Below are 26,397 nucleotides of genomic sequence, written 5' to 3' on the forward strand. Positions count from 1 at the left end.
TGAGCCTGCTGTTACCAGCCGAATTTTTGATCACAGGTCAGCTTAAATGACATTGAGCTTTCTGGCAGCAGACAGGAAAAAAGATCTTTGCTCAGGAGTCAGCAGGTAACCCAGATTAGATGAGGGGAGGGGATAAAACTGGGATCAGCAGGGATAAGCACCACAATTTCTGCTGGTTTTATTTTTGAGCCACCAAAATATTTCCAAGCATTCTGCCTATCCTTACTAGGACTCAGAGTCACCCTTTCTCATGGACCCTGCTGGAGGCGTGCAAACCCAACATGTCTCCAAAACTTGCCTATCACAGAGGGCTTCAGCCAAACCTGACACAGGGCAAACTGCTCCTCAGACCAGGTTGCTCAGGGCCCCATCCAACCTAGCCATGAACACTGCCAAGGATGGGAGCATGGACTTTACAACAAGGGGGACCCAAGCTTACAAAGCTACAGAATCTGCAAGGTGTAAAGAAAGGTATAGCTTTGTTCAGACTTACCTAAAGCCCCATTTTCATGTATTATGCCCTTCTCGGCTCTGGGGAGTAGGATCAAAAAATTTGTCCTCAACTTAAGAATGATTAAATGTATTTTTCTAAGACACAAACAGATTTGTTAAACCAAGAAACCTATTGTGTATACATGTCTCTAAATCAGCATTTAATGTTGTCCCACACTTTTTAAACAGGAAAGTGAAAACATTTTTAGGGAGCATCAAATGATGAGAAGTACCAAATGCATACAGATGATGGTTCCCAGGTCAGAATAAATATGAGATTCTTTACCTTTGGATTCTTTACCTTTGGGTAAAAGCTTTACTTACTTTTACCCAAAATCCTTATGTAGAGGTTGTAGTGAAGTGGGTGTCAGTCTCTTCTCCCAAGAAACAAGTGACGGGATGACAGGAAACGACCTCAAGTTGCACCAAGGGAAATTTAGATTATATATTAGGAAAAATTTCTTCACTGAGATTTTCTTCACTGGCTGTCAAGAATTGGAACAGGCGGCCCAGGTAAGTGATTGCAACACCATCCCTGGAGGTATTTATAGGAACTGTAGATGTGGTGTTTAAGGACATGGTTTAATGCTGGACATGGCAGTGCTGGGTTAACAGTAGGACTTGGTGACCTTAGAGGTCTTTTTCAGCCTAAATAATTCTATGATTTCCTGTTTAGATAGACATCTTCTTGAATATTGGCCATCTCAACTTCTGAGAGAAATAGGCACTTTTATTTTGCCTTTTTTATGGGCCTTGTAAATGAAGAGATGAAAGATATTTTTTAATGGTGATAATTTTTACAGGCCTAAGTTCATTTCTCCTATGTTTTCTAACCCTTGAGCTGTCTCAGATTGATTAACTGTATTGTTTCCTAACTCCTCTGACCTGAATCTGTAGGGGAATTCCCATCATATTTCAAAGGTCAAAGACACACCCTTGATTTTTCTTCCCCTTTAAAAAATTAAAGAAGGTTGTGCAAAGCATTTTGACCCTCATTTCAGGTGACATGAGAAAAATGGCTGTCACTTCACCAGATACACCTTGGCAGGGATACATCTACATTTGTTTGTTGGAGCAGCTGCCCACTCACAGCATCTAAAACTGGGAGGTGGCTAATGTAGTTAGAAGAAGAGTGGGATCTAAAAGCAGAACCATGTCACATCCTGGTGAACTGGATTTTGGGTTAAGAGATCAGTCCCTGTGCAAAGTCTGTGGCCCTGCTTCCTTTCTGCCAAGTAGAAGGCAAGAGAGAAAACGAGTTCTCCCATCATGTAGTAAATCCAATTTCTTCAGTTAAAAAGAGCACAAAGTCTCTTTGGCATCAAAGTGAAACCAGCTAAGCCTCCTTTTCTGTAGAAAAGTCAAAACCATGCTGTTGGGCTGGCTGGAGAACCAAAGTTTCCTTTCTGATCTATCTCCAGCTACAAATGTAAGCAGCTGTTGCCAGACAAATTCAAAAATCTCAAGTGCTCCTATTCACCAGCAAGTCTCTAGTCAGGCTTTGTTTTTTGTCAGTGTTTCTTTCTGTCACCAGTTTTAATTTTAATACTAAAAACATTCAATGCTCTCTTCTCACAAGAATTTCTGAGAGCTGGAAATGTGCAGTGTGTGAATCTTTAACATAGAGTGATCATTCCACATAAAGCCAAGGAGAATGCCAGTGGTTCCATCATTCTCCAGCCCCACCCTGTCTGGTGTAGACAATCTTTAGGATGCAAGTGAATGGTAACTCAGAGGAGACCTGGGAACTTGTTCTATGATGCAGCTTTGTTTATACATGTTCCTGGTTTCTTTTCACTGATGGACTCTCCTGTCTAGTCAGTAGCACTGTTTCTGTGTGGGATTAATCCACAAGAAAAAGAAAAAGAAAAAGAAAAAGAAAAAGAAAAAGAAAAAGAAAAAGAAAAAGAAAAAAGGGAAAAAAAAAGAATAAGTGGAAAATCTGTACCTTTTCAGGGGATAGAAAACGTGTGGGAGTAGTTGCTATAAAAGTCAGCAAAAGCCTGATAAATCAGTTCCCTAAATTCCTCCCGTGTCAAACTATGACAGTGTGGCATGATTCTTATTTACAGGATGTACATGTATAGGGGTGAAGATGTGATGCAGTGTGTTCATGACATTCTCTGCTATGATTGACCTTGAATTGTTTGGTGTTGGTGAGTCCTGAGTGGAGTCAACAGGGTTAATCAGGTTTCTCTGCTTCTGTAGCTGAAAGAAAAGAAACTAGATTAGTATTTATGGTATTACCATCTCCACACTTTCTACATCATATAAGTCAAAGTCTCGGGTCACTCTTATGATGATGTGTGATAAAAAATAATAACAGGTTATAAACTAGGAAATATCAGATGAAGCCAGTTTAATAGATTGTGAACAAAGTCCATTTTTTCAAATCAAAATCAGAGATGTATCTGAATCAGAGACATCTCATTGTGGAATTTTTCAGCATCCATTTGCACACCCCAGCAATACTTCTCCAAGCGGTCTGAGAAGTTCTGTGGTTGACAATTTTATTAAAAACTGTGAAAGACTGTGTCATGGACTAATCCAATGATAACTTCTTCCTGCTAATCTCAAGAGTTTAGTCAAATTTATTTAAACCTGCAGCTTTGTTCATAAGCTGAGCCCTAAGACTCAGGTACTTCTGTGCAAAACCAAGTACACAGCATGGACTGGAGCTGACTTGAGAATTCACAAGAGCAGAAGTACATCTGTAGGACTATATCAAAAGAGAAGTCTTTTCCCACATCCTTAAGAAATGAGGATTTTATTTAAATATCTGCATGGAACAGCAGAGAAAGGAGAGGAAATCTCTTTTTTATGGTTCATTTCTTAGGGTTATACCTATACCTATACATTTTCAATGTATGAACAATACACATATTGTTCATACAGCCTTTGAGATCCCTTCTGTACTGTGCAGAAACTCCTTATTTCTACAGCTATTGATGTTTACAAGATTATGAACAATTTCCTGTCTGATTATCTCACAGTTTATATTCTGCTTTATCAATGCAAAAGCGATATTAGAAGAAATCAGACGGTTGCTTTGGACAAGGTGATAAGCTGTTGCACAACCTAACGTGTTTGGTCTCACAGACTGCAAACTGAGTTTCTGGAAAGATCTTTCTGCAACGGAAGTGCCACAGTATATGTACATTTCCCCTACAGGTAGAAGCAAACTCCATAATTTTACCATTTTGAAAGAAATGTGAAGAGAGAAAGATAGAAGAAAGATAAGCAGAGAAGGAAATTTAAAAAGAAGCACAAAGTAGAGAGATCAGTCAGTTGAGGGAGAGCAAGGAGAATGCAGTGGGAGAAGGCAGGTGGGTCCTCTAAGACTGAAGTTTAGCCCAAATGGAGCCTGTAGGCTTTAGTCATGTTTGTCAGCCATCATCTTGAGTAACAAGAGGTAATTGTCCTGGGACAATGTGCTGTTCTGAAGTGGCTGACTGGGACACTGCACCAAGGTGGCCTTCGCCCAGCTCCATTAGCAGTGTTTCTTGGCATGGCCCCTATTGTGCTGGGGAGGTAAAATGTGGCACTCCCTCTGAGTCACCTCTCCTTGTATTCACACCATGCAACATCATCTTGCATCAGAGCTGTTTCTCCCTTCAGCCACGTCACACCACTAGTGGGAGGTGCACGTGACAGCAGCATGGTGAAGCTCATGAGGAACCCATCAGCACAAAATAGAGCAAAGAAATGCCTCCACTTGTAGTGATACCTGCCTAAATTTTTTCCTCATGCTGTTTATTCAGGCATCCTCAAGAGACTGCTAATTAAGATAGAGATCTGGAGCACAAAAATCAAAACTATTCATATTTTATATATTTTTTTAAGTATCGTATTATGTTAGATGTACGGTTTTCTGTATGTACACATTTTGTGGTAATTGGGGTGGGGCTGCAGCCAAGCCTCACCTGCTATAGGCTGCAGCTGTGAGCAGCAGGTGAGCGGCATTGACAGCGATGAGCCATGGGGTGCCCAGGGGCACTGACCAACCACCAAAGGGAGCAGAGGGCACCCAGGTGCAGTGCATGAACATGAGGGATATAAAAGGCTGGGCTGAAGAACAAGAAAGGCAGACACTTTCTGCCTTCTGATATGGTGTGGTGCTACTCTGTGTGGGTGAATGCTTAAAGCCTTCTGCAGTTGTGTGGTGATGCTCTGTATTGTGGCTCTCTTGACCATGTAGCACATGCTGTGGCAGTTTTCATTCACCAGTTCTTTCTCACTGCCTCTAGTGTTGCTGTTCTGTTGTTTCTAATCATGCCAAGCATCATATCCATGAATCCTATTCAAATGTCCTAATAATCATTTCAGGCCTAAAAGCAGCTGCATCTGGGCTAGAACCCAAGCTTTTGTGGGTCTAAGAGGCAGAGATGTCACCTGACCTCAGGTGAGTGCTGTTCATTTTGTAACACCCCCAGTGGTTTGCTGTGTGACTTCAATCCAGATACTTTTCTGCATCCTGGTCTTCACCAGATGCAAACAGTGAGAACACCACTTCCTGGGCTTTGAGAGCTCTAAACAAAATTGGATAGCTCTTCTTACGTGCTAGGGTCACAAAAGGAGTGAGACTCTCCTTAGTTAAGTGTTTAAACAGCACTTAGGTGGTCCATAAGCCGCAGTTGCATAAATCAACAAATAGGGTCACGATATGAAGGAAAAAAAACAATTCCACATACAGGATAAAGGTAAACTTTCTGCACTTAAGAGTGTTTCTCCCCCTGTCTCTGGTTATGCTATGCTATATATTATCGCTGTCATCAAAAAGGGTGTGTGTAAGAACTTGAAAAACCAAACCAGCCTGTCTCTAATTTGTTCTATATATCACAGACCTGCAGGTGGCTTTATTCCTAAAGTGCTGGGCTGTGCTGCTATTGAAGTCTCTTGCTTCCCCTTGCTCCCAAGACTTATTTCTGGACTTAAGTGCTGCACCAGGAGTAATCACCTGCCTAAAAGTAAGCTCAATTTTTTTGCTGAAGTCATTGTTTATAAAAGACCTGTAGGCTACCAAAATGGTTTTGCTGTGATGATTTTATCAGTCACTCAACTGATATACTCCCTGCCATTCTCATTTCTGCATCACCAGTTTTCTCCATGATAAACAACTGACTTTGCTTCAATGAATTAGTTGTGGACACAAACATGAGCCTCAACACCTTTTAATAAATTAACAATCTCAGCCTATATCATGAAATCACTAATCAGAAGAGATTAGTTTTCACATTACAAACAATCTATAGATTTTGTGAACACAGTACCAGGTGGAGTAAAACAGAGCTGTAAAGCTCTCCTGTTGTTTGGGGAAAAAAAAAAAAAAAGTGCTTGACTCTTCCACTTTGTGTCTCCTAAGTGTATTTAAGCAGATATGTGCATACATAAACAGCACCAGTTAATAGTGAGATACTATTCAATGTGACCCAAACCAATATCCTGTTTGCATAAAATGCACAAAAATATATTATCTTTTCTAATAGTACTAATGATTACCATTACTTTCTGGAACATCCAGAGCTCTATATGGGATGTTCCAGAAATTAATGGCAATTAATAATATCTTTGCATATTGGTAAAACAGGATTTTTCCTTCCCAAATAGCATTTGCTGCCTGTAAGGCATGTGGTCAAACCTGCTGAGAGGATTTGAAGCTGGCAGCTTTACCCCACACTTGTGAGCTCAAATCTAGTCCTCAGCAGGGACTGAGGTTGCCATTCCACATCAGAGACAGTTTCCCAGCTTAGAGAAATAAGTTGTCCTCACAATAACAACAAAATCAAGCATGTGCCTAGTTCTAAGTTTGTTTTTTTTTTTTTTAATCCAGTGGCTTTGGAATTTTTTTCACACCCTTTGCTTGTAACAGTTCATCCATCTTCCCAGATACTTTTTCATCTTGAGGACATCTACTTTCCATGGTTCACAGGTTCTGGATTTCATTCCAGACATTTATTTGTGGAAAATCCTACATATTGGGAGGCAGGTATAAAGAGTGAATGCGATACTTTGAGCAGGTTGTCTTTGCAATTATTCTTAAATTGTGTCTCTCCAATGATCTGTGGAGATATTCTATTCTCTCCAAGATGGCAATCGATTTTCAGCTGCTTATTTCTGCCCGCTGAGTTGGCAGCACCACACAACACACCACTCTAGCTGTTGAGTACAAGTGTGAGATTGAGTTCCCAAAATGCTCTGCAGCTTGGTAATGAAAGCAGTGACCAGGTGAATACACACTTAGCTGGCAAAAACAAAGATTCTGAAAGGCACCAGAGAAAGGCATCTGTAATAATGCAAGAGTTCCCCAATACGGAATTGCCAGTGTTAAGAGAGCAATACTCTGTGCATTGGAAACCCTATGCTTTACCAGGCCTTGCATTTCCTGTGGGGAATCCCAACTCTGTTTGAAAGAGTTAATTCCAAATGTTCTGGTGTCAGGTCGGAGCCATATTCAGAAGCTAAAGTAAGCACTGCTTGTTAGAAATGTTCTCCCTTCTGAACAGTTGGTTCAAATTCCTAAATGGTCTTGATACTCTTCTCTGCACTCAGGCTGAATCATTCTGAAAAGGGAGGTAGTACAACCCACTCGTGTTAATGAGCCAAAATTTGGTCAGAACCGGGAAAAAATTATGGGTGCATGCAACATTTTTGTCTTCCAAAACTACTTTTGTTCCTTTGTGTGACAACACTGCTAGTCTGCTAGAAAAGACCTTGCCTGCCAAGACACAGTTTGAGTAATAACAGTAATTTCCACATGGCTTCTGGTGATGCTAATCCAAGACCACGAATCATGTAGTGTTTTGTTTCAATATCACTAAGTTTGACATATGAAGTAGAATATAAATATCCTTGCTTGAAGCAAATGGTTGTATTTAAAACCCTGCAGTTGTGATTTTAAAATCACATTGTTTTAATATTAGTTTTCATTCCATCCTAGAATACAATTCTAAATTTCATTTGAAATTAAAGAAATCACAGAAAATATTCTGTTCTAAAATTTAAACATGCATTTTAAATACCTGTTGTGATTCACTTAAAGTTAATTTTGAAGCCCTCAGATTAGTTGCTTTGGTTTTTATTAAAGATTTGCCTGCTATTTACTCTTCTTCCACTTTTTTAAACAAACATACAAAAAACCCCAAATACAAACCCTACGACACTGAAATTGAAATAATCCCTAGGGAACTTGTGATATCAGCAATTGCCAAAGGCAAAGCAGCCCAGCTGAGGCATTTTGGCAATTTCTAACTTTACTGCAGACTGTTACTTGTTATTAATCTGTGATGCAGCAGCTGCACAGCTATGACTTCATCAGCAGTGCAATATCTACACCCCAGAGAATATGCTAAATTGAATTCCATGTGTAGCTGAGCGTGAGCTCCCTGTGCTCTTGAGAGGCAGCTTTACTCAACAGTCAGGTCAGGTGCCTCTTGCTAAGCAAAGACCAAGGAATGCTTCTTCCTCCACATGTTTTCTATTGCTCAGTTCCTGATGCTTTTAGGCTTTCTAGGAGTCCTTCACAGTTACAGTAATTTCTCTCCAGAACCAAATTTGAACCAACCTGGGAATTTCCTTGTCATTTCTTCCACAGTAGCCTAGAAGTACATGTTGAGCACACACAGATAAAGCCACTACAGCAGTGCCACCAGCATTGCACAGGCAGCCCTTGAACAGAAAAGTACTTTGCTGTGAAGCCAGAGAAGAATGTAGGTCAGCATAATAACATTCGACCTACACTTTCCTCTGGTGACAGTAATAGGCTTAAGGACTGTGATCCTAGTGCCTTTTGAAAACCTGTTTTGTGCTTGGTAGAAACAGAGTAGAAGCTTAATTAAGAGATGAAACTGTGGTGGCAAGACTGCCTAAAAAGGAACAGATGAAGACCACTGATTTACAGGCTATTGCTGGGCTCAGCTTCTCTTCTAGAAAGCACACTGCTACTTAAATGTATGAGCCCAAAGCCAGTTTCTAATATATTTTCTGCAAAAATGTGAAATAGTTCTGGCATACCTCATGGCTTTAGAAGGACTGCTATCTGGGACACTGCAGCCACCCCCACGAACCCATGGGATGAAACACAGGGTAAGTTTGCCTTTCCATTCCCACGATGGCCATTGTAATGCTGTGATTTTCTGGCAATCAGAATATATCAGCATTTATATTTGGGAGCATTTTTTTCTAATACAAAGTAGAGTACGCTAAAGTTTGTGACACCAAAAATATTGTGTAGTTTTTAATTTCTTTTTGTTTTCCAGCACTTGTTGAAAAGAGGAAAATCACCTTAAAAGGCTGGAACAGGAAAGGTCTGAATTTTGTTTTTTCCTCCATCCTCAGCTATTCACCATCATCCTGCCAGGTATCTTTCCCCCCACACATCAAGCTGTACTTTTAAGAACAGTTACATCACAAGGGGATGTACTGGCTCTTATGTTCTTTTTTGGTGGTATGAATTTCTACCTGCTCCCCTTTTTTTTTTTTCCTAAAAAAACCCTGAAGTCTTTCATACGCCCTTTGGCTTTGGCTGATCTTTCCCTCCTCAGTGACATAATACCCTGATGAAGTTCATCATTTACAAATCAACAAAGCTCCCTGAATTCTTTAGTCTGATATGAGATATAAAAGGTATGAGCACATGTCAAGGTGAGGTCTCAGTGTCAGCACATTTAAAATGCTCATTAAATGCAATACTATAAGGCGCTGTGAAATATTTGAAAATAATGATCTGAGTCTTTCCAAAACCAAAGCAAAGATAGAAACTGGACCAGATGAGTGCTGTTTCAGGAAGGAAACATGTCATCTCATTTATATGACAGTACAAATATTGCCAGAGAAGATACTTATCAAAATCAGTTCAAAGTTTCAAGCCAAATGGACAAAGTATTTCAAGGTTATTCACTGTACCTGTGGATTGGCAGAATAAACACTTCTGCTTTTCTTTCACATTATCTTTAGATAGGAGAGCAAGGAGCAATCCAACCCTCTTGTAGGTAGAAAAGCAACGTCATGAACTTTTCACTTGGCACATGGAAACAGATAAGGAAGGGGCCTGGACTGGCCTGTGGCAGTTGCTCTCAGTAGCCCCTGAAACACAGGGCTTGGTTCATGCCCAGCCCCACAGGGATGCTCATCTCCTCCAAATCTGTCTAGTTGAGGATGTTATGATATTCTAGTTTTCCTAAGGGAGGCTGGAGGCTCTTGGCAGAGGAAAAAAAAGAAAGAAATATGCCTGATTCAGAAAGGGATTGATTCAGCCTTTTGCTTTTCTTGAGCAGCCTCTGAAGTGCCTGTAGAGCTAAGTTTTAAAGCTTTTTGGTTTTTTTTTATCCCTGGCAGAAGGCCTGTGAGCCTGCACTCCCACTCTCCCCCGCGGAAGCCTTCAGACCCTGACCTAGCCAGGTGTGTTCAGTCTGCAGGGCTTATAAAGCTGATCCAATGTCAAGCTCATCTGATTTTCCTTTTAAATAAGGAGGTGAATGAAATCTGAGATTCAAATATCCTCAAGGTATGGGTCTCAAAAGTCAGACCCAGACCTTCTGCCCACCTCTTGGCTTTGCTACAATGTCACAGTAGCATCTCAGGCTTTAAAACACAGCATGCAGTATATTACATTAATTCTGTATGTACATACATATGAAGATATTTATAGCATGGGAATGATTCATGAAAGCAACCACAAATTCCTCTGTAAACATTTAGGAGTTGTAATTAAAGTAATTAGAAGTATTAATTACTTTACAGAAGCCATGTAGGATGCAAGATCCATATTACAGTTATTCTGTCACAATTTCAAGCCCTTTGTATTAATTTTACTCTGGAAACTCCTCCAGCCTATTTGCATCATTTTGCACTCTGAACTCGCTGTCTAGACAGACACTCTTCACTTGGCTTGCAGTACTATCATAAGCCATTTTTAATTTTAAGTTCATATTAGCAATGCCTAAAATCAAATTTTCTGGATTCAGTTGAAACTTATATAGTGAATAATGGATGACTGGACTAAGAAACTGTTAAATACAGGTTAAGTGTAGGATGCTGTGATTCCTGTAACTGCTTAAGAATCAAAACAGGGAAATTACTAGTCATCCTTAAAAAGTTAAAAATACAATAACAAAGCCTGTGTTTTGATTCTAGGGAAAAAATAGTGCTTGTGTCACAAAATTTGTTTGTTAGCTGCAGTATATATATATATATATATCATACCAGGTCTAGATTTTATTCCAATAACAGTTAAAATATGTATTTCGGGGTGGGGGAAGAAAATTGCAAATATATACATATTTCTACCCATTTTCCTGGTAACTGCATAGCTGAGGAGAGAAGCTGTTAAAAAGTTTGGAATTTGATTGGCTATAATTGTCTGGCAGGGTTACTTGGAAGCTCTTTGTCCAGTGAGGTGTGTTGAGAGCAATACATTTTTCATTTTCTAATCTAACAAAAAAAATTCTCTATGATGACATTAACATTATTTTGGATAAAATGAGTAAAAGAACTTGCTGGAATTGCAGGAAAAAAGTATAAAATTTAAAATTGTATAAATTTTAGCTTATCTATCTGCCATGAAGTGTAGCTAAGAGGCTTTAACTGAGTCTAAGAGTCAAGTTATTTCAGTCTAAAAACACATCACTGCTTTTACTACAGAGTTCTAAATTCTCAAAAATTCTCTTGTCTGACCTTTAATTTTTTTTTATTGCAGTTTTAATAGGAAGTTTTTATTTCCAGGTGAAACACTTTCTCTTGAAATCTCTCACATAAAATAAATTTCAAAAGGCTGAACAATAGAAAGAGGGAAAAGGCCAAACACGGGGCTTGATGTGCTCTGCAGGAATAAAGAAGGAAGACTGCAGTCAGGAGAAGGCAAAGGAATTAATTTTGCTTGAAATAATCAATTTTTTTTGAAAAAACCCCAATGTTTATGTGAATTTTTCACTGTAATTTTTCTTTCTTGTCAAATATGTTACAGGTTCTAATTCTTTCTGGACATCCACCCTCTCAGAATACTGGAGTGAGCACTATGTCTGTGAGTGGTTGCAATTTTGCTGTGACTGGTACAAACTAGATTTCAAATGCATTTCCTTTTCCCACTTTAGTATCAATGGCTTGCAATTATGCAACATGACCCAGGAACAGTTTGTGGATCTTCAGGCCCTTGTGGAGAATACTTGCATTTCATCTTACAGAATAGCAGGATGCATGCGTTCCAGAAATCAAAGTCAAGACATAAAGCATTGCATTTTTGTGTGAATTTAACAAAAAATGTGGAATCCACATTCCTGAGCATTGAAAATAGGCAAAATACAGAGGCCATTTAGGGTTCTACATGAGGAGTATGCAGAAAAGGGGCAGGCAGACAGCAATCACTGCGAGTTTTGGCCTCACAATCACACACAGTCCAGGCTCGTCTTGGAGAACCAGTCAGATTTCCTAGGGAGCACAAGCTCTGCTCTCTCCTTTGGTTTTCTACTCAAAGTGGTCAACCTGAATGCTCCAAGGGAGGTTTGAATTCTGACAGGGTATAGGAAGACAAAGCACATTGTTATTCCTGTAACTCAAAGTAGTGAAGATTGGTCTTCTTCTTAAAAAGTAAAGGCATTTTGTTTGATGGTGTTATTGTGCATACTGCACTGATATTAGTAGTATGCTTAATAATGCACTTGAATGAAAACACTTTTCATTTACTATTTTCAACCTTGTCTCAGAAGACTTATTTTTGCTTAAATGAGCTAAGATTAAAAACTAAGCAATTGCTAGTTCAGTGTAAGTGAAATAGAAGTGTAGTTGCGGCTGCAGATTCCCTTTCTTGCTCTTCACTCCTGCCAAAGATCAATTTGTGTGCATGCCAAGCTTTGGCAATTCTACCCAGCCTCCATTGTGATGATACAAACAAAGAGTTTCCACACGGAATTTCAGAAGGTCATTTCCCTACGCCCTAGCAATGAGAATCTGAGGAGCATTTTAGCCTCTCAAATCCCTCAGCAGCTCAAGCCTTCTCTGGCTTAGGGGAGTATTTGACCAAACTGGAGTTTTATGACTGCTGGAAAAGGATTAAAGGCTTAGGCATGCAAGTCCTGGAGGATCTCGTGGGAGCTGACACTGCCAGTGGCTCCCAGTGGTGAGCACCTGCTTAGTCACAATGTGCTGGAATTTATCCATCCCTCACTGGTCCACTAGCCACCTTTGAACTGCCCAGTGGGGAGTGGAGGCTGGCAAGGCAGAAGGAGCAGCAGAGGGTGACCTGGGTACACGGTGAGCAGGGAGGGGCAGGCTGAAACTGCAGCGGGATCACTGACAGACTTGGAAGACCAGAGGCAAAGCAGTAAGAAAATACGTGGGTAAGCTTTATCAAAGTGCAGCAGGGCTGTGCAGTGACTGAGACTGCTGTCAGTGGGCTGGGAAAGGTGAGCAAGACTAGAGACTGTCACAAGAGCAAAACACTCCTGTGTTTAGGTTGGCGCTGCTCTGCTGTGGGACTGACCGTCGTCACTTTCTTCTACACTGTGTTCATATATCATGTCAGAGAGGCCATTCTGAAGACAATTATTAAATGTAGGAGATAAGGAAGTTATTAAGGGAATTAAAGAATACAGAGCTGTGAAGAAAATCTCATTAAGAAAATTAACTTTTTATAGTCTGTAGAAAGATTGGACACTTGTCAGGAAACAAACTACAACAGCTCATGAATATTCACCTCATGAATAACTTAAGGCCTGTGAGGAAAGACAGTGGTCCAGCAATGCCAAACCTTACTGCAGCATAATCAGTGGGCCAAACTATGGTTGCACAAGCAGGCTTAATTCTAGTTTTTCTCAGTTTTGAATGCCGCACTCACAACATGAGTTAAGTTCCTTGAATTTAATCTGCAGATTTCTATATGCGGGCATTTACTGATGTTTTGTGAATGTAATTGCTCCTTTAAAAGGTGATACTGGCCTAATAATGTAGGCAAGTTCCAGCCCTGTGAAGATCTGATTTCCAGCATTAGATGATTTTTACTTAGGGAAAGGAGGGAGGGAGGACTGCAGGAGTAGTTTTCAAGGCACAAGGAGCTGAATGAAAAAGAACTAATCCAACTGTAAAGAAAGGGAGAGAAACCAATATAGATGATGGCAAAAGTGAAGTGCTGAGGGACCACAGGGCAAAGAAACAAAGCACATTAATCATAAGAACAGAGACATACAGACACAATGCAAAGGGTAAGAAAAATACCCCCCAAAGTTAAAAAAAAGTCCCTAAAATACTGACATTACCCCCCCCCCCCCCCCCCCCCCCACCCTCACCCCCCAGCTCCCAAGTTTTCAGGGTAGTTATAAAAGTTTTGTCAGGAAGGTTATGAAAGACTGGAAGTCCTGACATAACTTTCATAATTATCCTGAAAACTTGGGATTTGGGGGGAATGATTAGATGAGTGGTTATTTTCTTCATGTTTTTTTCTACAGGTCATGAGATACTACACTGGGAAGCATGAAATTCTGCCCCATTTCACTGCTTTTTAAAGTAAATTCTTTAAGTACATTTCCCAGTTAGGTTCCTATACTTTGGAATAACACAGTAAATTTTCTTTAATTTCATAAGAAAAAGCTTTTTTGGTCTGTTGTACTCTAAACCATTACATTTCTCAGATATGCTAGAATTCAGCATCTCATCCAAAATGAACAATTCAAGCCTCTCTATTTGTCTGGATTGAATCTGCCCAGTCAACCAAGCTAACAAATAAAAAAGACTCCATTCTGAATTATTTATCAAGGAGCTACCTTCTTTGCCTATTAATCTCATCTGTGCAAATGTATCAATCCATATATATGTGGTAGATTTAGGTTTTTGAGCCAAAAAAGCATTCACTGCAATTATTTATCACTCTTCTTTGTGTGGTGTATTTGGGAGTTGCAATTGCTCACATGATATCAATTTTGTTACATGGCAGAATTAATATGATTTTTATTACAAAGAATTTTCAGGAAAATATTCACTGAAATCCAAGCTCACTTTCTACAACTTCTCATGCATGTAAGTTTGAATTTTCTTCTACTAACCCTTTTGAAGGTGCATTCAAGTAGCCTTTACATTTGGAAGAAGCAAAGGAAAGGGTATAAGAATTTGCTGAAGTAGATTAATTTTGAAATGCAAATTATTATTTGTAGCAAAGTTTCTCTAGAACTCTTGCCCACATCTGTGCAACCATAGTTTTAATTCTTCAAAGCAGTCTATGACATACAGTTTTACATAAAGTAGTAACAATTAATGCGCAGTAAGTGCTCTCAGCTGCTCCCTACCTGAACTTCACAATAAGTAAATTGGTTAGAATGAAACATGATATATGACAATGCATTTGTGGTTTTTTTTTTAAAGCATCAGAGCTGTTTGGTAGTTTTTATGGACACTGTTTTTTACACACTACAAATTAAAGCAACAGCTGTAAATCCATCAACAATTTTAGGCTAACCACAGGTGGCTTTCAGGGCTCTGATCTTGCTTTCCAGTGGACTTCTTTGCGGCATGTTATTCCACATAACCTCAGTTCATTGTTGAGTTCCTTTGTTGTTTAGCCCTAAAAGTCTCATTCTTGAAAATCAGAAGATTATGGCCATGCCTGCAACAGCAGTTGTGTTTTACAGAAAGCATTTGGTTTAAGAACTGGAATTATCAAATCAAGTGCTGCTGCAATAACATTTTTGGTTGGTACCATGTTACACAGTGTTAGTGGGCAGTGGCCAGTGTGGCTCTCACTGACTGCACACCTGCATCACATCCTGGCTTCATCTCTACCAACCAAATGTTACAAAACTCACAGAAGTAAGGGGAATGGGGGCAGGAGGGAATTACACTATGATGTGTTCATCTCTCACCTTTCGTGTCCCTTTCTGTGTGGATTTGAGAACCAAATGCCGTTCTGTGTACCCCATGGTCCTCTGAGTGCCCTTCCTCGCAACCCAGGGACCCCATGTACACTTTTGTTCACTTTTCATCCCTCAGATCACTTTCTGCACAGACCTAGAGCCAGCAAAGGTGCTCTGTCCTGGAATCTTTTTTTTTTGTGGGGAGCAGTGGCTGGACATTTTCCATTTTGGAGCTATGGTTTGATTTGGTGCCAGGGTATATTTCGTTTCCCAGGCAGGTGCATCGCCCCATCTAGTGGTGCTGTGGAATAGAGACAGCAGGAATGTAAAGACCAGCAAATCTGTCTCTCCTGACAAATGTTGTGTGGTAGCAGTGCCTGGGAGCTATCAGTTTTGGAGCTGGGCTCTGACAAGAGTAAATACTGTGACAGTACATTTAGGTGGGAAGGAAAGTATAGAGTCCCAGTGCTGGTCATGCAGTTTATAAACTGCAAGGGAAGGTGAAGGCAAAGTAACAGCTTTCTGTCTGGGCAAATTTTGTGTAGGAGCAGTCACTGGAGGTTTTCAAGTTTGGAGCTATTCTTGTGGTGTTTTAGAGAGTGTCATTGTACATTTAGTTGGCTGGGCAACTAAATTTCCAGTATTTCTGGAGTTATTTTCTGAAGTGTCCCACCAACACTGGGACTATATGCCCCCCTTCCCACCCTCATACTCTCATTCTGGAGCCAGCTCTGAAACTGTAAATGTTCAGTGGCTGCTCCCACAGCAAAGGTGACAGGACAGAGCTGTTGCTGACCTTCCACTTCCACTTGTAATATCCCCACAGCCCTTCCACCCCACACCAGGCCACACTCTGTGTGTCCCAACCCTGCCCAGAGCAAATGCTTGACCCAGATATCTGGGGCTCTGCTGTGGGAAACTGGGGCTTGATCCAGTAAGGAAACCTGCTCTGACTGTGTGAGTGTGGGGAGTAGGAGGGGCACCCAGGGATCACTGGAGCCATCCTTTGTGAAGGGGCCTCAGTCCCAGCAATTAAAGCATCTGGAGCTGGGAGTGTGACTGCCAGAGTGGCTGCTGGGTGGTCAGGCAGGAAAGTTTCCTAACAGTAGATTTAGGTGGGAAGGAGAGCACATTACCCCAATGTTTGTGGTGCAATTTATGGGCTGCAGGGCAGAGTGAAGTCCAGCAACAGCCTTCAGCCTTTTGTGTGGGAGCTATTGCTGAACATTTTCTGGTATGAAGATGGTCTCTCTCCAGAGTGATCATGTGTGATGATTTTGTTGGCAAGGAAAGTGCATGGCCCCAGTATTGGTGGTGCAGTTGACAGTCTATAAGGAAAAGGTTCCAGCAACATCTTTCTGTCCTGGAAACTTCTGTATGCAAGCAATCTCTGGATGTTTTCAATTTTTGAGCTGGAGTCTGCTGAGAGTAAATAACGTGGTGGCATATTTAGGTGGGAAGGAAAGCACATATCCCCAGAGTTGCTAGTGCAGCTTATAGACTCCATGCCAAAAGAAGGCAAGCATCAATTTTCTGTCCCGGCACCTTTTGTGTGGGAGCAATTGCTGGACTTCTTTCGTTGTGAGCTGAGCTTTTCCTAGAGTGAAAGTATGAGATGGCACATTTCTTGGGAAGGAGAGTGCACAGCCTCAGATTTGGTGGTACAGTTTGGAGGGTGAAATGGAAAAGTGCAGATGAGCAAGAGCTGGCTCTTTGCCTTCCCCCGATGCCGTTCCAAAACACCACTAGATGGTGGTGTGCATCTGCCTAACAGTCTAAACGTACCCTGACGCTTCACCGAGCACACGTGCAGCTCCAAAAGTGAAAAAGTCAGCCAAATGTTCCCTCACAAAAGGAGACAGGATAGAAAAATGTTGGTGGTCTTCGGTTTCCCATTGCAGCTTATAAGCTGCAGCACCAACATTGGAGATAAACATTTTCTTTCCCACCAGCAGTTCATCCTTCCAGGTCTGGATATAAAGAGTGTCTCCTGATTGAAAGCTGTGGGCAGCCACATCCAAAGGAAGGGAGAGTCTGCTGGTTGAGGTACCACGCAAAGAGGACAAAACCCATGAGAGAGAGAGAGAGATAACAGATAATTTCTCTACATATCATGATCTTTCACATGCATTGGATCACCTTTTGTCACCACAGTATTAACTGGGTGCAATCTGCCATACAGAATTTCAAAGGGGTTTATTCCCTCTCTAGCACATGGAGTAATCTGGATTCTCAGTAAAGCAACAGATAATACATCTACCTAAAATTTGACAATTTGTCTTCATAGTCCGATTCAACCTTCCTACTTTTTCATTAGATTGTTTTCTCCAAAGGGTGTGCCAATGCCCCTTAAACTGAAGGAAATTAGACAATCCCTGAACCACCTCTTCAATGAAATGCAGTCTGTTGTCTGAAGATAAACCCTCCGGAATTCCAAGTCTAAAAATTATTTCTTTTATTAAAATTTTTAACAACCTCCCTGGCTCAGCTGGGGCAGCAATGGAAAGCTTCTGCACATCCTGAAAAAGTATCAACCAGAACTAGCTGATCCTTATAACATCTACATTTAGATAACTCAAAGAAATCTATTTGCCAGTATTCCTCTGGAGCTATTCCCCCTTTTACCACTCCTACAGGATTTTAGGATTATTTGCATGGCAGATTGATTTTCTAGTGGTTGTGAGCATTTGTCAATTCACAGTTAATGATTCAAAGTTCACAGGCAGCCAACCATAATCCCATAAACCCACAGTTAAAACACTTGAAAAGAGTAAATCTCTTTCCGTCATCCTAACTGGGGTATCCCCAAAGCAACACCCAGGCAGAGGCACAAGCAGGCACTGTTGAACTTGTCCATGCTACAACCTCACTGGCCTGCTGTTCACTCTGCTTTATCAGGGATTATTCCCAGCTGCACAGTCACTTGAACTATTGATAATATTCCTCACCTTTAACCCATTCCTCCCAACACAGAGTTATCCACCAAACTGCAGAAATTGTTTCTCTTTTATGAATGTCTCAGTATTTCTGCCAATTGACCTTCTTTCATTCACATTTTGGCATGGAGTTATGTTATTATCGTTACCTGACCACTGTTCCAGTTTTTTGCAAATACATTACCAAAGAGAGTAGAGCTGTTGCTTGATCTCTGTCATAGTATTGTCATAGTATAGCTGCATCTTTCTTCCCATTGCTGGATTTCTGCTCATCGACCAGAATGCAAAAGAAAGCATCTTCTAAATCCAGAACAGTCAAATAAGTACTTGCCCTTTATTTATTTGCATTATTGCTCTGAAATCCTGCACCAGCCCATGCTCTTCAGAATGGGCCTTCTTTACTGGGAATATATTCTATTCAGATTGACACTCAAGCAGCATTCAGTATCACATCCAGGGTATCATTCTCAGGTTCCTCCAAGGTCTGGTTCATTGGTTAACAAGATCGAGTCTTCCATGCTTTTCCTGTGGGATCTGCAATTATGCAGGATTTCCCAGCTATGTGAGCATTTAACTTGCATAATAAATCACATCCTCTTTATCTACCCCTGCCCCAATGTTAGATAGGGTGAAAAGGAGGGATCTGGCATTTTCCCATCTTCTGGCTCATCCCCTGTGCAACACACCACAAGACACCTTGCTGTTTTCACTCCTTCTCCTCAATACATGGCATCAGCATAACTCCTCCAATTCACACCAGTGCCCTGCTTCTCCCCTGCCATCAGTCTGCCACCAATGCCTTCAGCAAAAGCTGCAGAGCCCTGCTTCCTGCTCCCACACCATCACAACAGAGCCACCAGTGACCCTGTAAACACCTGCCAAACCCAGGATTTCCATTCATATACAAGTAGCTATTACGTTCAACAAGGACATCACAGGCAGCTGTACAGGGCATGGGAAGCACATACAGCCCCAGAGTCTGAAGTGCAGTTTATAGGCTCCACAGAGTGAGGAAAGCTAGCAACAACTTTATTTCCTGACATTTGTTGGGATTTTTTTGGTAACAGATGCTGGCTGTTTTCAGGTTTTGTGCTTTAACCTGCTGAAAGTAAATAATAACATGGTATATTGAAAGCACAGGCTGTGTAGCTTGTGGGTTGCAATGCAAAATTGAAGGCCTGCAGCTGCTTTCTTTCCAGATACCTTTTGTGTGTGAACAGTCACTAGACAGGTTCAGTTTTGAGCTGCAATTGTGGTAGGTTATATTGTGCCATGGTGCACTTAGTTTGCTAGGCAGCTGCTTATCCCCATCTAGTGGGTTTGTGGATGAGCAACAAGGGCAAGGAAGAAGCCAGCAGCAGCTTTCTGTCCTGACATGTACGGAAGCCAGGAATGGCTTTTGTACAGAAGCTGTGCTTGAAAGTTTTTAATTTTGGAAATGGGTTCTGTGGAGTGTAAAATATTGTGATGGTTTATTACCTTTGGAAGGAGAGTGCTTAGCCACTGTGGCAGTGGTGTAGTTAACAGGCTGCAAGGCTAAAGAGAAGGTGAGCAGCACTCAGCATTTGCTAGGACAAGGTTGTTGAATAGAAAGCACCAGGAGATAGGGCTGCTTGGGAAGACACACCAGACATGCAGCAAGTACATTACAACAGCTTGAGACTGGCTCTAGTGGTTTGCCGTGCATGCCAATCTTGCTCTTCCCTCTTTTAAAGCTTGCCTGGCTTTGTTTGTAACCTGTGGGATTTTTCTGTGTTATAGTTGACTTTGTTCAGTTAAAGTGAATTAAATGTTCCAGGCAACACTTAAGAACTTCCAGGAAGTAGATAACTACCCAGTTCCTGTAGTTCATAAACACACCTTAGTTTAATAAGTCATCAGTTACAGGGAATTCTTGCACAATTTTTTGCCTTTGGAGCTGAGTCTGCATGTCTCACAGCAACTTTTTCTGTACTTCACACTGTTTGGCTTCTTATTTCCCTGTATATTGGTGAAAATTACTTCTGAAAATTAACTGGTGGTGGCATCTAGCAGAGAAAGGTATTTCAAATACCAGACATGCACCAAAAATACACATTCTTTGAATTCTGTCTTATTTGTCACTCCTGTTAGTGGGACTGATTGTAAGTTGAAGGGCAGGTTACACTCTAATGTTGCAGAGCCTAAAAGGAGGCTTCAGTATAAAAATCACTGCTGAAAGTAGTTGTTTAAGCATGGATGTCACTCAGATGGAAGGCTTGAAAATCTTAAAAGTGAGAAGTTCAAATACCATGTTTTGGTTTAATGCTGCTCTTGTTGCTCCACATCGCCTGGCATGTAAAGGACTTGTTCTCCTCTGCAGCAGCCATCAAAATGCAGGTTCATCTCCAAGCACAGGAACACTGACACAAAATGCATGTGTAAATTATTTGAATGCTTTGCTGGATTGGAGCCAGGGACTCAGCACCTCACAGTATGGACTTCTCTTGGGAAGATGGAGGATCTGCTACTGATTTTCGTTCTGTCCTTGACAGGAGCCCAGCACTCAAGTGGAAAGAGCCTGCCCCAAGAGTCAGACAGGACTATGGACAGCACTATTATTATTTAAATGTCACCAGGATGCAGGTGCAGTGAGCACAATTAACAATTTTGATGAAGTGCTGTGATTCTTTATAGTGTTGCGTGCACTATGACCTTCAGCCTAGAGGAGCATGGATGTGCTTGAATGTGCTTCTTGGCATTGTCAACACAATCAGCTGCTGGAGACAGGATCTCAGCAGGCTAAATTAGCAATCTTGCAGTGTAGGTGTAAATCTTTTTACAGTAGGGTTTCTTCACCCAACAAGTCAGTCTTTCATGGAGTGTCATGAGGGAAGGTCACCCTAGGCTCCCAAGCATTCCCACACTGTGTCTCTAGCTAAGAGAATTAAGTACACTGGGCTGGATTTCAAAGGAGAATCCCTCAAATTGCAGATATTTCTTGGGATGCCCTGTCATTTAAATGAAGATAAAATGAGTCACTGCAACTTTGTTGCTTCATTATGGTAAAATATTTTGCTTCAAAGCTGATGTTATGAATCACTTCCTTTTCTAATTAAATGTTTCATTATTTCAGTTGCTATATAGACAAAATATCAGAAGACACAAAAGACACATAAAGACCAAATCTGCAGCTCTAACCCCAACAGCAAAACACTTCACTCACATTGGAAGAAATGGAGTTAACTGCACTGCAGTCATCAGTGGGAGCAGGCAGGCAGGCAGTATCTGGCCATAAACAGACATTACTGGACCAACTTATTTGAGAAGGAATCCATCTCACTTCATTTTAGGTGTCTAAGAATTCATTTTTAAGTGTAAGATAAGTATTGTGGGCTCCTCTCCTAGCCCTGGAGAGTCATTGCAATACCTGTGGGGCATGTTCCAGCTGCCTGGAAAAGGATGTGTTGCCACTGCTCACAGAAAGACCAGGGATCAGATTTATTAGATTAAGTATCAGAGAGCCACCATGAGGTAAGAAAACCTCTGCCATGACGATAGATTGGGGCAAGTGCCTGGATGTTGGCAAATTTCCACTAAACTCCGTTCCTTGGCCTAAAAAACAACACCTTGGCTTTATGTACCCTCCCTTTCTAAAGTGGGAGGTTTCCCCTCTAACCCTCTGAATAAACTGTGTTTTCTCCTTCTGAGGCATAAATCATAAACTCCCCATGTACATGAAAACACCAGTGGCCTCATTAACCACTGCAGCCCAGGGTCTGGGGCCATGAGGAAAACCTGTGCTACCCTGGGACTGCCCCTGAGAGCTGTGGCACCAGCAGTGATGCTTTCTCTAGTGATTTTCCCAGCCAAGCATGCAGTTTCATTGTCTTCTTCTTTTAATTAGTGTGAACAACTGGATCTGTTGTTAAACCACTTCCACCATGACTGATTGGTATTTGGTGAGATTTTGCTGAACAAGATATGATTGAGCCACACTTGTCCACCTTTTCTGTCAGCAGCCTGAAATGTAAACACCAGCATAGGTGATAGTGTCCTAGCACCAGTATTTACAGAGAGAGAAATAAATAAGTTGCTAAACCTCAAAGCATGTATCTTGTCCAGTTCAAGAGTCCATTTTGGGCAAGGGTGCCAAGTGTTTTTGTGCCTGTGGCCTTCTTTTGAAATGACAAGCTGTTTGAGAAAGACTCTCTCTATTTGTCCTCACCACTTGTTTTTAAGGGATGATTCAAAGGTCTCTACTGTCTCTTGACTGCTGCAAGAATCTGTGTGAGGGAGGGGCAGGAATGGAGAACATGTCTACATTTTCCGAGTAAAGTCAGGTCTTATTTCTGATATTTACCCTACAGGCACCGTGACATATGCACAGCCCATGTGCAGCTGCACATGCTGTAATACACATTACTTATCATCCCTGGTAAGGAGTATGGCCAGTGACAGCATCCTACACATGAGACTCCAGGCAAGGGAGTGGCCCTTCATGCAGTGCTGGAATCCCATGACACTGACAGGTGACATCTTCACTGGAGGACTGCAGGTACAATGTGAAAGGTCAGTCATGGGCTCACAGGGCTAACACTGTTATCAATGTCATCACCAGCTATCAGAGGAAGATTGTGAAGGTGTGAACCCTGTGAAAAAAATTTGAGATTTTGCAACCTCATCTCTGTTGCAGCATTGTCATTGTAATTGTTAATCTTGCTTCTGAAAAGTAGTGATGCACATAGCCAGGATCCCCTCCACAGAAGGCTAGTGATGAAAGGGGGTGAGGGAAGTTAGCTGATATCTCCAAAAGCCCAATCATATTTGCATCAATATACACGCTGTTTGTACACTATCACTACACATCCAGCAAAACTGCACACTTCTATCTCTGGAAGTCATATCCAACTCAATCCCAGGAGAGGGCTGAGAATTGCAGATATCTGTGAGAAGCCAGCATTGTGCAGGACTTTTTACCAAGAAAAAAATGAACAAACAAGCAAACACCTTTCGCTTTCAAGGGGCTTTTTAGAAGTACACTCTGAAAAAGTATGAAAGTGAAGTAACTCTAAGTTTAGCTAATTTCTTTAGTGCAGTAATCCAAAACTATTTAAACACATCTCATGCTGGGATTTAAGAAGAATATTGACCGCCATGCAGGTAGTCCTATGCTACTGAGAAAATGATGTAATAACAAAAGATCAGTCACAAAAATGATAAGATCAAAAAATGAATCCATCATTTCCTTCTTCTCTCCAAACAGATGAGTTGAAGTATCTCCTCAAAAGGAAAACATAAAGGTCAGACAATGTAAGGTCAATGGGTCATCTAGTTGAGTCCTGCTTGAAAGCAGCTGCTGGAAAGGCAAGAAGAAAAGTCTCACAATGAGAAAAATACGCAGTCTATGTTTTGTGAGTGCCTCTTCTTCATAGTTATGTTGCACTAAACCCTGAAGCATACATTTTTCCAAGGCCTTTGTTTATTATTTCTTTTCGCAGCAGCCACATGACGGCACTATGACCTATTTTCTACTGAAGGTTTTGCACAAAGTGCTTGTTCAGTAACATATGCATTGATACTTGCACTCTAAAGACCTAATGCGACACAGTACAGTACCTCACCAAGTTTTCAAAGTGAGGATCACTGAAATCCTAACTTAAACTCAGGATTCATGAAGATAAGTACATTTAGGGACATGGTATTATGCCTTTCTTTTAGAGCATGTATCTTTCCCCCATGCATGTTTTCCAAAGTAATTTTCATGCAATTATTTCTAAAAGCAAAATCTGCCTGCATGGAATTCATTATTCAAATAATATTTTCTTCCTAGAAGCCACATAAAATCAGTCACTGGCAGAGTCATTCTCACTTTGTTACAAATAATAGGCCTGCATAAGATATCCTGAGGAATAGCCCTCCACTATTTTCATGAGCTTTGGTAGAAAGCACTCTTTCCTTGCATCCTGTGATGTTTCACAATATTGATTTTCTCCACTATTCTTCATTTTAAATCATTAAAAAAGTACAGTCTTTGAAGGAGAGATGCAACTGCAGTCTCTCCTCTGACCAGCTGATTTTCTTTTATATTGTCTTCTATACAGAAGATGACAAACTTCTCAGCCTTTGCTTTTAATAATTCCACATACCCACGCCTTTTTTTATCTTAGCCGTTCTCCCCTGACCCTAAACTGCAGGTGTTATTCTAGTCATCAGCAGTTCATCTGTGTGATTGCTAAATTAATTAGCTTCCCAGGCACAAATGCAAACTAGGCTTGTTCTCACACACAAAGAGAGTGTGAAGCTCCAGCAGGGAGGACAGGGGACCTGCAATAGTCACTCCCTGGCTGACAGTATTTTGACAGTAGCCTGGCAGACCTGGATTACCTGGGAAGCTGACCTGCCCTCAGGTTTGTAAATAGCCCACAGAGTCGGGCATATCATAACGGTTTAGATCCTGAAAAACTTGTTTGTGAAACATGTTGATGGTCTGTGCTTCCAGTCGCTTTTACTTATCTGCTCTCTGCAGTTTATGTGGTCACAATACGTGTTTTAGATGCTTGTAGGAAGAATTTGTGCTTTGTGTACAACCACAAAACTGAGCAGAATGACACGGACTAGAGCTGTTCAGTGACAAACATGAACAAAGTCCACTGCATGCTTAGGGTCACTCCACAACAGCAGGAAAGGACTCGTGCACTTGGTTTACTTTCTGCTGCCCACTTACTATGACCTGAACTTAATTTTGGTAAATAGGTTAGTCAAACATTTTGCTTTCTGTAACAATTTTTATTACTCCTTGGGATGGTTTGATAAACACAGGGTCATTAAATGTGACTAAATAATTCAATTTCTCCAGAAACTGAAAAATGTTATGGTGCACTTCTTAGTTGTTGACTCACAGAGCCAATCTTTCACCTGCACATATTTAGGTGAAGTGTACCACAAAATTCACTACTTCTGCACCCCGTACAAAACACCTTTTCCAGACTTGATTTATTTTTCATACATGTAGATACATCAATGTTCTCCAGAAGTATTAAATTACAAAAATATAAAGGCAATACATTTTGCCTATTAAGTGAGGAAGGAAGACCAATATGACAAATTGTTTGCTCTGGGAATTGCTCAAGCAGGGCTAATAAATAAAACCTGCAAAACAGACAACTACAGAGCAAAAAAACCCAACACTCAAAGTAACCCATGAATGAATTCTTCGCCTTTAAACAATTTTGCTCTCTAATGAGGCCTTGGTGATAAAACTTTGCTGGTGTTAGTGTCAGTTTCTGATGAGGGGAAATAAATGCAAAACCCATCTTGCTTGATGCCAGATATTTCATGGCAGATATAAGGAAGATTTGGGCTTTTAAGTTAAACATTCATGAGCAGTAACCAAGATCCTGGTTTGGAAGCCAAACATTTCTTCCTGGTAAGGATGTAAGAGGTTTCACCATGTCATCAGTGACATCAAAGGCAACAGAACACAATAGAAGGGCAGGAATGCTTTCTAATGTCCTGTCCCAATTTCTGAAGGATTTTTCCCTCTTCTTACCCATTCAGCACTCTGCTTTGCTTGAGTTGAAAGTACTACAAAAGCTAAAGGAAACACATCACAAATAAATTATGCTTTATTATGGCTGCAAATATAAAAAGATAAGGAAATTCAACAGAAAAGGTACAAAGGTGGATTTTAATCATATGTGTACACTCAGCTTTGACTGAAGATGAGACTTGCATACACTGCAAATCTACAGGCCTTAAGATCTGTTGGTTATGCATTATACATCTGAAACAAAGTCTAAGGAATTGAGTTCATATTGCAGCTTATTTATAGAAATTACTGGTGTGATCTGAGAGAAACCACAGCACTGAGAGTTTTTACTTTAGGATGAGCACTATAATGAAAATGAGCCCTCTTTCAGGACTAAAGTTAGAATACCTTTACCTTTCCTGAAAGAGTGGTTGAGGAACAGCCTTCATAAACAGTAGCACTGTGGATCTTAGTTTGATTGCTGTGGCCATGGTGTTCAATACTGGATATTTCATCTGACTTAGTTTGGAAATGGCTCTGGCACAGAGGATAGATGCCAAGAGAAACTGGATGGGGACAGAGTTGCTGTGATTCAAATTTCCTGTATTTTCTGGGAGCTATCCTGAAATATAGAGCAAAAAAAAAAATC

The 26,397-nt window shown here is 40.9% G+C and overlaps 1 protein-coding gene across 1 annotated transcript in view; it reads right to left on the minus strand.

Annotated features, from left to right (window-relative positions):
* Positions 1-26,397, minus strand: part of EHF (ETS homologous factor) — an 84,399-nt gene extending 58,002 nt beyond the window's left edge. Inside the window, exon 1 of the mRNA XM_041421210.1 lies at positions 26,163-26,397. The gene's annotated coding sequence lies outside the window, so the exon portion shown is untranslated. The remainder of the gene's footprint in view (positions 1-26,162) is intronic.

The sequence above is a fragment of the Onychostruthus taczanowskii genome, unplaced genomic scaffold (genome assembly GCF_017590055.1).
Source record: "Onychostruthus taczanowskii isolate IOZ18803 unplaced genomic scaffold, ASM1759005v1 scaffold69, whole genome shotgun sequence".
NCBI classification, from domain to species: Eukaryota; Metazoa; Chordata; class Aves; order Passeriformes; family Passeridae; genus Onychostruthus; species Onychostruthus taczanowskii.